Here is a 13229-nt window from a genome sequence, read left to right on the forward strand (position 1 = left end):
CATGCTGTGCATGTATAGAAAGTATAATAAAATTCGCTAGAATAAGCACAAAAGAACAGAGATTACCTTTTATCTCTCTTCTGCAAATTCTTGAAGGTTAAACCCCACCTTCACCGTCCCCACCCAAATATACTTTTAGTTCTCTATCAAGCTACATCTGCCGTTACGAAAGAGAACGAGTAATGGTTTCTTTCAACCTACGTTTAATCTGCTTTAATGTATGTACTTAAAATAGTGTTGATTTACAAACTTCCTGTCGCATAAATCATATTTTATCATTTAAGTTACAGTTGCTGTTTATCATGTGGTTCATCATTTCCAGGAAAATTTTGTTGCACATAAAACTTTATTTTATGAAAACACTTGTCGATGAAATAAACAGTACATTCAATTTCATACTTCCTGTTAGTGTTTCTTTTTTTTCTTGCTTTTTTATTTTCTGTAAGCGAGACCAATTTCAAAAATTCTTTTTATTAACAATTCCATAGGCAAATTTACGTAAAAGTTATTTTCAGCAATAATGTAGAAAATTGTGATTTGAGGAAATAGCGTCAAACGTTATGTTTACAGTTGCTATCATCAATATTTAAAACTTATTTAATTAACTAGAAATAATTATACAATATCAAATGTTAAATGAGATCATATCCAGTTGTCACGGTACACAAATATTCGGCTACCATATAAAAATTAGAATTTATGGCTCACTTATAATTAATGTTTGTACTTTTAATATTTTGTTTCATCACATATTTCGATCGTTCAGGTATACTGAAAATAATTGTTTTCAAATATATTACACTAGTACGCACTCGTTCGTTTTCCAATCTCTTTTCCAGTTGTTCTTTCCACCTGTATTGATGTTATCCTTAGACTTAAATCAGGAGACTAAGGAGAAGAATGTAATATCTTCGGGTAATGGTGAAGCAAGTACAGTCGAACTTTAGTAACTGAAACGTCAAGAGAAGAGCTAAAATCTTCGAGTTACAGAAGTTTCGACTTATCCAAATTTTTGAGTAAAAGTGATTTCACAAACGAAAATTCGACATACAGAAGCTTTGTACAAAGCTGAATAATTTTCCAATTGCAACGGCTTAAAGAAAGAAAAACTGAATTTTTGAACGTGAATTATTTATTGTATAAATATATAAACGTACTCAAAAGACGAATCCTAGGTTATTGTACTGTTATAAAGGAGTTGAAAAAAAGAAAGGAGATTATTGAGGATCTTTAGTTAGCGAATAAAGATTGACTCAATCGACTGCAGAGAAAAAAAAACGCTTATTGATAGAAATGAAATACAAAAAAACGGAGGCGAAAACCCGAGTGAAAAACAGTTACTCAGTTCGGGGTTGTCGCACGACTACTTAAAATGCGGAAGAACATTTGTTATGTACTCGGCATCGCCCCACGGTCAGCGGATCCATGGGCTTTTATGGCCCGGCCTGGGCCTACGTTAAGCAGAGAAACTCGCAGTGGGAAAAGTAAAAATTCAAAATATAATCTATTCTCAATAGAGATAATATCGATTGATTGGTTTCTGACGTTTTACGACACAGCTATAAACTTCGAGTTGCAGAGACAGCGGCGATAGAAGTTCGACTTATAGAGATAAACTTCGGCTTGTAGATGTCTGGCTGTTCTAAACTCGCGTTACAAAGGTAAAATAATGCATCTAGACATGTGGCAAATAATTCGAGTCAAAGTATTCTTGTACGTGTTATACTTTGCGTTTCGTATTGTTATTTCAAATTTCAAAGTTCCTCGACTACTCGTATTAATTGTACTTTGCACTAAAGTTTCTTTTAAAATGTTCAAATATTTATTTTCCTCCAATATGTCATCAATAAGAAGTTCCTTCACTCCGCTGCTGGAAATATGTACGTACAGCTCCAGACCATAATATTTGCTCCGCCGTGTTTCAAAGTGACTCGCAATTTTTTTGGATTCAGCTGAAATTTTGGTTTACGCCGCATTATACTTCGCCGATAAGAACCAAAAATATATTTATACTCACCTACAGAAATGTCCTCTTTAGAAATGAAACCTGTAAACGCTCGTGGTCGGATCTCAATGAGATACCTATCGAGCTTTGTAGAGATTGCACGTGATGTGCCGACTAGAGTTCAATATGTATGTCTCGAAGGACCACTCTTACAAATATAAGAGACTATGTAAATTATAATAACTCTTCTTCTATTATTCTTAGCAATTGTGTTCCCTTTACTATTGACTATTCTTAACTATCTCCTAAGACACGTTTACGCGTGTTTTTAAAGCATTGGTGATGGCACTGATTGGTTGACAGGGGAAGGGAAGTGGAAAACGGGGTGACAAAAATGCGAATATTCAATTGGTGGATGGAATTTGTGGAAAGGTAGCGGGAAGGATTCGGAGCGGGGGTGATGAGCGACTTCTCACCCCTACGGGGAAAGGCCCAAGGTGACGTCAGCGCGGTACCGTTGATCGGGTCACCGTGGCCGTCTGACTCTTGGGTTCCCTAAAGTTTATGACACGGTAATTGCTATTGAGAGATAGAAAATTAATTTAGCTAATGCTAAGGTACCACCTATTCAGGTACGGGTAAAACTTTGCCTTCTCAAAAATAGCGTCTACAGGCGACCGTATCATAAACTAGTTCTAACGAAGACTTAACAGAACCTTTTGCAAATATTAAAAGCTTTTTCCTATTTGCTTCGCTGGTATGTCGTTTTTTAATAAATAGCAACTCAACCACTTTGACTGACACGCCGAGTGTAAATTTTTTCCATTTTCTTACGAATACTGAGCACTTAATGTCGAAGAACTGAATTGAAGATTTTCTTTTATTTTTCGTATAATTTTCGTTTCTCTCAGTCATTAATTACAGTTGGTCGATCGCTTTGTGGAAGTGCTCCAATCCTGTCCTCGTTTTCAAACCTATCGACGATGTCAGCTACTGTTCTACTTTTTAAATGAATCATTTTTCCCCTTCGCGATGAAAAATCACAAGCTGACGTTAATTAAATGAAATTTTTGCGATTCATTTTCGAGAGTTCCTGAGAAATCTGTTAAGTAATATTTGTAAATAAACTGAGAAACGGCGTATGTGTCCGAACAGTTTTGAAACGAGGCAGCTGAATATGATCTTATTTAATTTCGACAATTATTTCAAGTTGGTTACATAAGTTATACATAAATAGTTCATTCGTGTAAATTCCCACTATAAATAACGAAGATATACAGGGTGTCCCAGTTTTTTCTGATCAAACTTTGTCAGAATGTTCTTTGGGTATAAGCAAGAAGAAAATGTTATATAAATATAGGTCGTTTGAAGCTTGGTTAAAAAGTTATAACAAAAATACGAAATTACGAAAAGTATGGCAACGAACTTACGGTTACTATGATACAGGACAAGAATGGCACTGGTAAAAGTTACGTATTAACACTTTCAACTACTTCAGATCGTAAACACAGCTTGCACGAACACACTAGATGTACGGGACTTAAAGGGACAGCAAGGCCTAAACTCGAAGGCAGGCCCGAACCAAACGGCGTTTGCGTAGGGGCACGCACACCATTATACCGAGCGTGTCCTACACGGCTAGATCCCACCAAATGGCAGTGTATATTGGGTTATGGGAGTTATTGGTTACTTATTTTAAACTATAAACTTTTATTAGACACAAGGAAGGTTCGCTTTTCCACTTGATGGTAAGAGCACTGTCTACGGACTGAGAATGCTCCTACGCAACGCCCTAATATTGTCTACGACCCCGCTTGGGACCGAAGGGCCTTTAGATCTTTACTAAACAGAGGTGGTAAAGCTAAACGGATTTCTCCGAACGTATACAAAGGTAATATATATTTCCTAGTAAGGCGTTAGATTAATTTTTGTTATATCTGATAAATCTAACAGTGTAGTGGGTCCTAGTCTATACGTATAGCTCTACGCAATCAAATCGTTGCCAAATTTTATCAACATTTGTCTCGGAAACTATTTCTTTGCGGCATATGGCTCCTTTCAGACACTTTGTCTTCTCGTCGAGCAGAATACGTTGATGTAAAAAAAAAATTTAACATTAATTTTCAATGTTATAATCTCGGAAACTATTTCTTTGCGGCATATGGCTCCTTTCAGACTTTTTCTCCTCCCGTCGAGCAGAATACGTTGATGTAAAAAAGAAATTTAACATTAATTTTCAATGTTATAAACAATTTTGCGGAAACTTTTTTTTACAAATATCCACCGATCCAAGGGTGCAGATTCACCCCCTGAAGCCGTGACCATTAATTTTTTGACACCCTGTACATACTGCTGATCTATTCCTATTTTGTACCATAACCTCACATATTATTCCCTTCCTATTTCGTATTATTGCTATAACTTTTTAATAAAGCTTCAGACTACCTATTCTTTCTTGTGTCCACAAAGTTTAATCGGAAAAAACTAGAACACCCTGTATAGCGTTAAAGTCAATCGTAACCTACTATGCGATTTTCTTTTTGGTGACTCACTCTATGTAGATAAATAGTATGATTGTGTAATAAGAAAATTAAAGGACATTCATTGAATTGTAGCGTCTGAACAATTACTTCAGCATCTCTACAACAGCCAACTGTACCTTCGCATCTTTTTCGTTTACAATTACGTGCAACAAAATATTCATACTTAATCATACTAAATAATGCTGCTGTAATACTCGTAATAAAATATGTTGCCAAGAATTTTACCTGGAATCGAATATAGCTGCCCACTTTATACCATTGCTACGTAAAAGTGAACGTAATTGCTGTTACTAGACAAACATAATCTTCGACATTTCATGAAATGGCTGAAGCGTCAAGAAATCAGAAAAATGACGTTCGTAACTTTAGTTTTACGTAATATGTACTGTCTGCTACGTCTAGGCTCCTCAAGGTTATGCTATGGCCCGCAGGAAACGTTGTTGTTTCTATATAATTGCCTGGGAGTACAGAATCGTGAGAAAAATTTCGATTAAAGCTTTTATTATAACGATTGAATATCCCAAAAATGATACTTTTCATAAATTAAAGAACTATTTAAAATCGGCCAAACAATTTAATATCTAACGAGAGAAAAGATTTTCCGTTGTTCTGTGAATCCATTCAAACAAATATGTAAGTACACGTTTTGTACTTGTTAAATATTCTTAAACAATTTTTGTTTATTATACAGGGTGCCTAGAAATTTGTGCCGTTTGAAATAATTATTAAACGGTAATTGATGCAAAAAAATTAAACAACGTCTTCGTTATCGCTTTCTCACTGGAATATGATAACGTATTCCAAAAATTTTCTCGTTGAAATTTTTCAAGGTCATTTCTAGGTTGCTTTCTATATTTTTTTAGTAAAGCGCTATGTTTTTGTTCCACCATAATGAAAGAGCAAAAAAGGACAAATTCAAAACACAATTTTGAAGTGACCTTGAAACAATTCAAAGTTGCAAAAAAGAGGGCCATATTGAAACGGGGAAGAAAAGAACGTTTTAAGAAACTTGAAAAAAATTACAGATTGCGTAAATTTGAGGAACTTAATATTTTCTTTGTTTAAGTGAATGAAAACTGAAGTACATAATTATAATTTGTCCATATTAAAATGAAACTTTAAATATCGAAAAGGAAAAGTTATAAAAAGACTGCCTAAGTTTTCTTGCTCGAGTTGTGGTCTAAACCCCCTGTGTATTGACGTATGTGCCTTATTTTCGTTGGTGTAAAGAGGTTTGCTCGGCTACAGGGATATTTTTAAACGTTAATAACAAACAAACGAAGACTCAAACGTAATTTTCTCATTCTTGACTTTCGTCTTATTTCGGTTTGTAAAATCAAAATTTGATTCTGACATCTCGGAGGTATGTCACATGCGGTAAGGTGGGCGAGAAAATCTCACGTTTTCTAAAGACAACCCTCTGAGCTTTTTTGCGTTGCTAATTCGTGTTCATGACGACTGCCCACCTACAACTTAGATATAAACAAAGAAACAGAGAAGCGCCAGAATGATTCCAGGTGTGATATCGCTAGGTGAGAATGCAAAGTGTGATTTTACGAGCACAGAATTCTGTGTGTGATTCGGGTAAAACTGGCCAATTGCGTTTGTTACAATTCGAATCCCGTGCATGATTCACACAAATAGACAACTTGTATTATACGCTGGGTGTTACATTTATTCATAAATGTAGACATGTATTGGATAATACTTCACTGAGTTTTTACTTGGCAAAACCGTAATAGCTAAATCAATAGAATCAAATGCTGTGCGGTGTTCAGGAGTTTGCCCCCGGGGCGGCACCGGGGCAAAAGCGGTACATACTTCGTTCTCAGGTCGACGTTATCGCGTCGGCCAATAATGGCAATACGTGTGCCTTATTTCTACGATTGCATTTAAGATGGGCTTATGAAGATATGGCCTAATTAGATATGCATTCCTTCCAGGGACAAACTCGTGAGCTCTGCACAGTAAATATTTAATAAGTCGAATAAGAGCGAATGCGAGGAGATTGAGTTATAGGAACATTATTTTCAAGAGTCGAAAAATAGGACGCAATTGAAACGCAAATGTATAAAATGGATAATGATGATCTATGAGTGGAGTCACAAAGTCAGTGTGAGTGTATCTGAATGTTGCCGAAAGGGTTGTCTGGTTGATACAAAGTGTCCAAACATGCGTATCAATGATAAATTGATTAAACACATGGTACTTAGGTATAGAAATGAGTGAATTGATGCACTTTAAACTGGAATTGAAGTACTTGAAGGTGAAAGTTATGAATGTTGAAGTTGTTTGCCAGGCAAATCGAGACAATTGTTGTACGAGGAAGCGTGGTACAAGAATTATGTAAGTACATGAGTTTGTTTACGGTATGTGCAGTATATGGTGCGAGAATATGATGATGTGATGGACTTTGCCTATGTACGGAATTTGATGAATTGGTATCAGAGGCTGGTGATGTATGCATGTTTCGCTGTTTGTAGGACGATGTTGGCAGAGACAATGCAAGTGTTAGTGGGTGGATTACCTTGTTATCTAGAGTGCGTGAGGAAAGGTGTGTCATATAAAAGCGTAACATGACCAACGAGAGAATTAAGGTTTCTGGAAAAATTGACTTCTAACGAATCTAAGGTTTAGACGTCGAACGACTTTTTATCATTAAAAAAAACCACCTCTGCCTTTAACATTGTTAACGGATCTATCAACATTTCTCTTATCGCAGATAAAACGATTCAGAGGCGCCTGCAAGATAATAATTCTAAATTTCTTATACGCGACATTAGACTGCTATTATGAAAATTCAAACACTTTGAATCAGGAAAGATGGGCGAGAGGATAGACAGAGTTAGTGAATAACATTACAATAATTACAGAAGGCGTAAACAAGCATAAGTTTAAGGACAAAGCGTAGAATCAGGAATAAGTTTCAAGTTTCTAATAGAGTTGAGGGAATGAAATCGAGAGAAAGAGAATTAGGTGGATGTTTATACAGGGTGTGATTCTAGAAAGTGATTCTATAATCTAATAAAATTTGTTCGTTTCAAGTCTCGAGTTTGATCTATCGAGTACGCGCGCACTTAGTCAAGTGCACAGGTAATCACCTCGGGATTTTATATTTGTACTAATAAGCAGTGCCAATGTCATGATAAATTCTTCTTCTTTTTCATTTTGTACATATGCGCTTATTTACTCTATTTTAATCTTTTGTTGACGTATTTCGACTTACTGATACTTTATTTTATCACTTATTTTATGCATTTATTTACCGACGTCCACGGGTATATTTAGTTTTATTTTCGCTTAACTTTACTTTATTTTTTTTTATGATAAGTGTTTTTCCTTAATAATTCAAAACTGATGCTTCAAACAACATTTTGGTAAAGGAAAAAGTTGTTCAGAGTCACTCCAGCAACCCCCCATTTCCGGGTGTTCGAGGAGTTACGGGACACCCTGTATAGCGAAAAAGGAAACATTTTCATTAAACGTGGAAGTGATTTCATAGATAAAACTAATATAAGGTGATTAATTTAGATTACTGTCGTTTTGAATCCTGAAGCGTTCGCACTGTAAGTGTAAATTTTAAAATCATAGTGATATAAATGTAGTAAGTAATTAAGTAATGTATCTATCTACAACTGAAAAAGAGCATGATGTGCCCTCATAGGATCATTTCTTCGTTTCTTCTGCATACCTTCTATGAGATAAATTGAAAGCTACACCTCCATGCATTAAGTTGAGTTTTAGGCCCTCGAAATCTTACCTTTTAACGGCTTATAAAAAGAAATGGAATCGAAATTGCAGTATTTTTATTCGTGATTCTCATCGTATTTTGTCATGTAGAATTACTCCTTAAAATTTCTCCCAGCTGTTGCCGAATATGTTCCTTGACTGAAGCAGGCAGTGAAATACGGCGCGGTCGATCTGTTATATTGGCGGAGAGCATTACTGTGTTTGGCGTTGGTCCATTACACAAAATTTACAAGGTACAGTAAATCAGTACGCATATAAAGACACTTCCAAACAAAATTTGTTAGACGCTGTTGAAAACATGTTTCTCGAAGATTATATTTAAACGTGATCAGGACTCCAAGCATTTGGTCCAAGGAGTAGAGAAGTTACCAGCAATAAGTGCTCAATAGTTTTCTACTTTAACACTAGGTTTACGCGACGCGTCATTTTCACGTATTTCCAATTTCACAAGGAAAATTACAGACACCGTTTACATTTCTCTCCTACCACTTACGCTTATTATACATTTTATATAAATATATAATATCACATAGTTTCGTTTAGGAGTTAAAAGTGTATAATATGTTGTCTTTAAATAAAATAAGTTGTTTTTTAAAGAAAATGTGCGGTTTCGTTCACGCGTCAATTTGACTACCGGCCAAAAGTTTGGAATCACTTGCCGATTTCTATCAAAATCGAATATACCGGTAAATTTTGGAATGATCCATCGTTAATATATCAGATGTTAACAAGTTGATTTATACTTTAAGAGATTTCAGCATTTTCTTATGTTCATAATACTATTATATAATTCATACACTCAGTTTAAGGCAACGCTCGGAATAAACTTTTCCACTGCCGGGAAAGATTTTTTTTTTTTTTTATTAATTTTATCTCCATCTGGAAGTTATGTAGTGCCGCCTGGAGTAATTCCTCCTTATGCACTGAAAAGTATTAAGACGTTAGTTACCATTAAAATTTAAAGTTGGGATGAAACCATGCAGGAGCTTGAGAATCATGCAGGAAGAGTTGCAAAAAACCTGCGAAACAAAGAATAGGCTGAGGTACGGGGCAAATGAAGGGGAGGGGGGTAGGAATCCATTACAATCTGGAGGCATTGAAAATCACAGTAAGGCCAGCGCCCAAACAAATTTCTACTGTCGGGAAAGATACTCTGTTTTCGCCTTATATAGGAATTCGCGATTCTTTTCTTTACCAATAAGCGTCGAATGTTACAATATTAGATTCCAATTGGCTGGTCCGGGAAAATGTATAAAACGGACATTTGTTATACATCGCCACCATTCTCGTGAACGAAGGCGTTGAAACGTGATCAGCGGCTAAAATTTTACATTAATACTTTAAACTGGCAAAAAGAATAGAAATTAGTATTGAAACTCGAAGTGCAATTATCACACTTAGAAAGGAAGGTTATTCTTTGCGGAATATTGCAAGGAAATTGAAAGTATCGTACAAGGGCGTGCAGGGTGCAGCAAAACGTTTTGCGGATACTGGTAGTTTGAAAGACAAACCACGGTCAGGAAGACCCAAAATCACGTCGAGAGCTGAAGATCTAAGAATAAATATTATTTGCAAACGAAACAGACGACTAACGGCCTCGGAAATTCTTGTAGGACTTAATGATAGTAGACCGAATCCAATGTCTCTGACCACGGTGAAAAGGCGATTAAGAGCTGCAGGTTGAAATGGCCGTACAGCAGTGAGGAAACCATTGCTTTCGTCGAAAAATCGTAAAATGCGGTTGGATTGGGCAAAAAGTCACAAAAATTGGACACCTACGGACTGGGGTAAGGTCCTTCGGACCGACGAATCCAAGTTCGAAATATTTGGCTCGCACCGAAGGATATTTGTTCGCCGATCTGTAGCCTATTAATTAAATACACGCATACTCAAATACTTCCAAGCTCAATTCTCCCGAATAGGAAATCTCTAATTAACAAATTTAATTTTGAAATTTTATTTCATTTGTACCATTTCTTCGGAAACTTTGCATACGTACATATACTGGTAGCAGAGTAGAAGAAACGGTTTACATTCACTATCTACTTTACATAAGTGTTATTCAGTTTTCTTATGTGTGTCATTGTCAAGTATATGTTTGCACGTTCTCATGGAAAACAATCGCAGACACGCTACACGAGCTGTTTCCTTTAATGTGAACGAATACTACTATGTACACTTTCTGATACTTTCAATGAAAATCCAAATTCGAAAATTGTGCGTCTCGAAAGGAGCGATAAATTTGCTAAGAAAGCTGTCTAGTCAAGGTTATTTTTAGTAATATTTCAATGTCATTGCCGTTGCTTTAGATGGGACGATAACGATGTAATTAAAAAGAATCAATTGAACTGTATAGAATATGTTAACCTTCAAGTTCACTTAAATATGACGCACGAGAAACAGTTTGATGTAGATGCATTGCTGTTGTTTCAGAATACATTAAACGTACAAAACAATCATGCGAATATCGTATTCGAAAAAATGTGTAAATATTTCTAACGGTAACACGAATCAATTCAAATTAATCTCATTTATTGAAATCTGTTCTTTTTTCGAGTTATGTCGTTGCGTTCACGAAAATATTATGTTGTGGCTTTTGGAGACAAATTTCGGAATGAACAGTTTCTCGATTAGAGGAAACACTTTAAGAATTACGATAGCTGTTCACACTTGTTTTCTCTTAAACACACCAAAAAGCGAACGGTTTAAGTTTTAAGCAGCGCATTTGATGGTTACAGAATCGTCGATTACAACTAGTAGGAGATTATCCCAAATTTGTGAAGAAAGCTTGTGGAAAATAAATATTTTTCCATTGATTAACTACGACAGAACAGTAACTGATTAATAAAACGTTATTTTTACTGCGGTATTTTGCTAAACGGACAGTTACTTAATCAATTTTCTTATCCAGTTAAAAACTATACGGTCTTACTTACAATTAGTCATACTAATTCGTTATGCATGCAAGAGTTATTAAGAAAATGTTGTATCATCGTGAAAAAGGATCGAATAGTTTAAATCGTAGATAACAGAACAAGTCTAAGTTGAAACGAATTTATTATTTTAGTGTCTCCTCTTGTTTAAATCATTCTTATACTCGACAGCTTCTTTTTCAAGATACTAAAATCATTGCAATTGGTTTCGGGAGTTTGTTTTACAATTACGAACAAATTCTATGTACGGTGTGATTCTTCAAACTGAAACAATAATACAATGCTAAAGTGCTATCTATGGTACTGTGATAAAATTGGTTTTGCAAATGTAACGATGTATGCAATATACAATTACCTTATTCTTTTCAATGGAACTACGTGCTTTAATTCATATCTACACAAATTGGTTTCTCCAGAGATTTCGCATGTAAAAGTGTGCATTTGCGGTAATGGATTAAAATTGGACACCCTGCGTAAGTGTGGATCTTTATAAATACAGTAGACTCCCGCATAACGCGTCAAAGATATCGCGACTACTGTTTTCATATACACCTATCCCCCGATTTACACGGTACTTTATTTACACGATTTCACTTTTACACGGTTTTCAAAATGACGGCTTTTCAGAAATATAAACTGTTCAAAATAAAAGTTTACGCTGCGCACATACCTTTTTTGCACACAAAAAGCATTCATATTGTAACGTAAAGTTTGCTGCCGCCGCGGATCTTTCATTGGCGACCGGCTATTTTCGCCTTCGTCGATCGCTCGCTCGAAACTAAACCCTGACCCTGAATACCTTTTGTTTTTCATTTTTATTTTACATTTAAAATAATGAATTTAATTAAATCACGGACTAAATTATGCGCATTTTGTTTTTTCCCCGATTTACACGGTTTTCCATACAGAAAACCATGATTTCGATTTACACGGTATTCTGAGGAACCGATCATCCGTGTAAATCGGGGGAAAGGTGTAACGTGATTCCTCCTACAACGCGCTAAATAATAAAATACAGGAATTCCCAGCATTTAAAAATTAAATATACTTTAGTTGAGCATTACACTGTTTTCTTCGTCGTTACCGACTTCTTCTGTTTTTTGTTGTTTGCTTGATTATTGCATACATTAGTAATGTGTTTCTTTAACCCAACAGCGAATATATGTTACTTATTTAAAAAAGAACTGTCCTATTTGATAGAACATAGAAAATAAAAATTGGCATGGCAATTAATCATTCCAAACCTGTTACTTCAGATTATTCGCGTGATACTAGAAAAATTCCGGTACAACACGATTTCCTATAACGCGTAACGTATTAACCGCGTTATACGGGAGTCTACTGTACACTATTGGCCAAAAAGCAGTGCAACATCCAGAAATTAAGGTTGCACAAATCTGGGAACACATAATTTTCCGGGCAACTCTGAGGAAAAAATGATTAAAATTTGGGTAGAAAATAAAGCGTAAACTAATTATTAACCATTAACTTGGTGATGTGAGGAGTGATACAGTATGGGCGTAGACTTCGTCCACTTCGATCGCACAACGATACGTTGATGAGATTGTGCGATTCTCAGACCTGTTGTAATTCCTTACGTAAGGCAGTGTTCTGGAAAAATTTCCCAGCAAGACAACGCAAGATGCCATACCGCCAGGGTTACTATGAGGTTCGTCAATGATCGAAACATTAATGTTTTGCCTTGGACTGCAAGATCTCTGGACCTATCCTCCATTGAAAATGTATGGAACTTTATAGGCCGAAGATTGAATACTGTGACCAATCCATTAACAAACCTTAATGAGCTACGTGAACAAATTTTGTTAGCTTGGAATGAGTTGCCCCATGATCGAATTGATTCAATATTAAGCTTGCCCAGATGGGAAAATGAATGTATTCAATCGCAAGGCAGTACAACACATTATTAATTATATTTTAACCATTTTTCCTTTTCAATGCCTCAAACAATATACAGTCGGTCACAAAAAGTATTTAGAACATCATACCTTTTTTTAAATTGGAACAAACGACTTGAGATTTTTTTTTTTTTTTTTTTTT

The sequence above is a fragment of the Habropoda laboriosa genome, unplaced genomic scaffold (genome assembly GCF_001263275.1).
Source record: "Habropoda laboriosa isolate 0110345459 unplaced genomic scaffold, ASM126327v1 scaffold178, whole genome shotgun sequence".
Taxonomy (NCBI): domain Eukaryota; kingdom Metazoa; phylum Arthropoda; class Insecta; order Hymenoptera; family Apidae; genus Habropoda; species Habropoda laboriosa.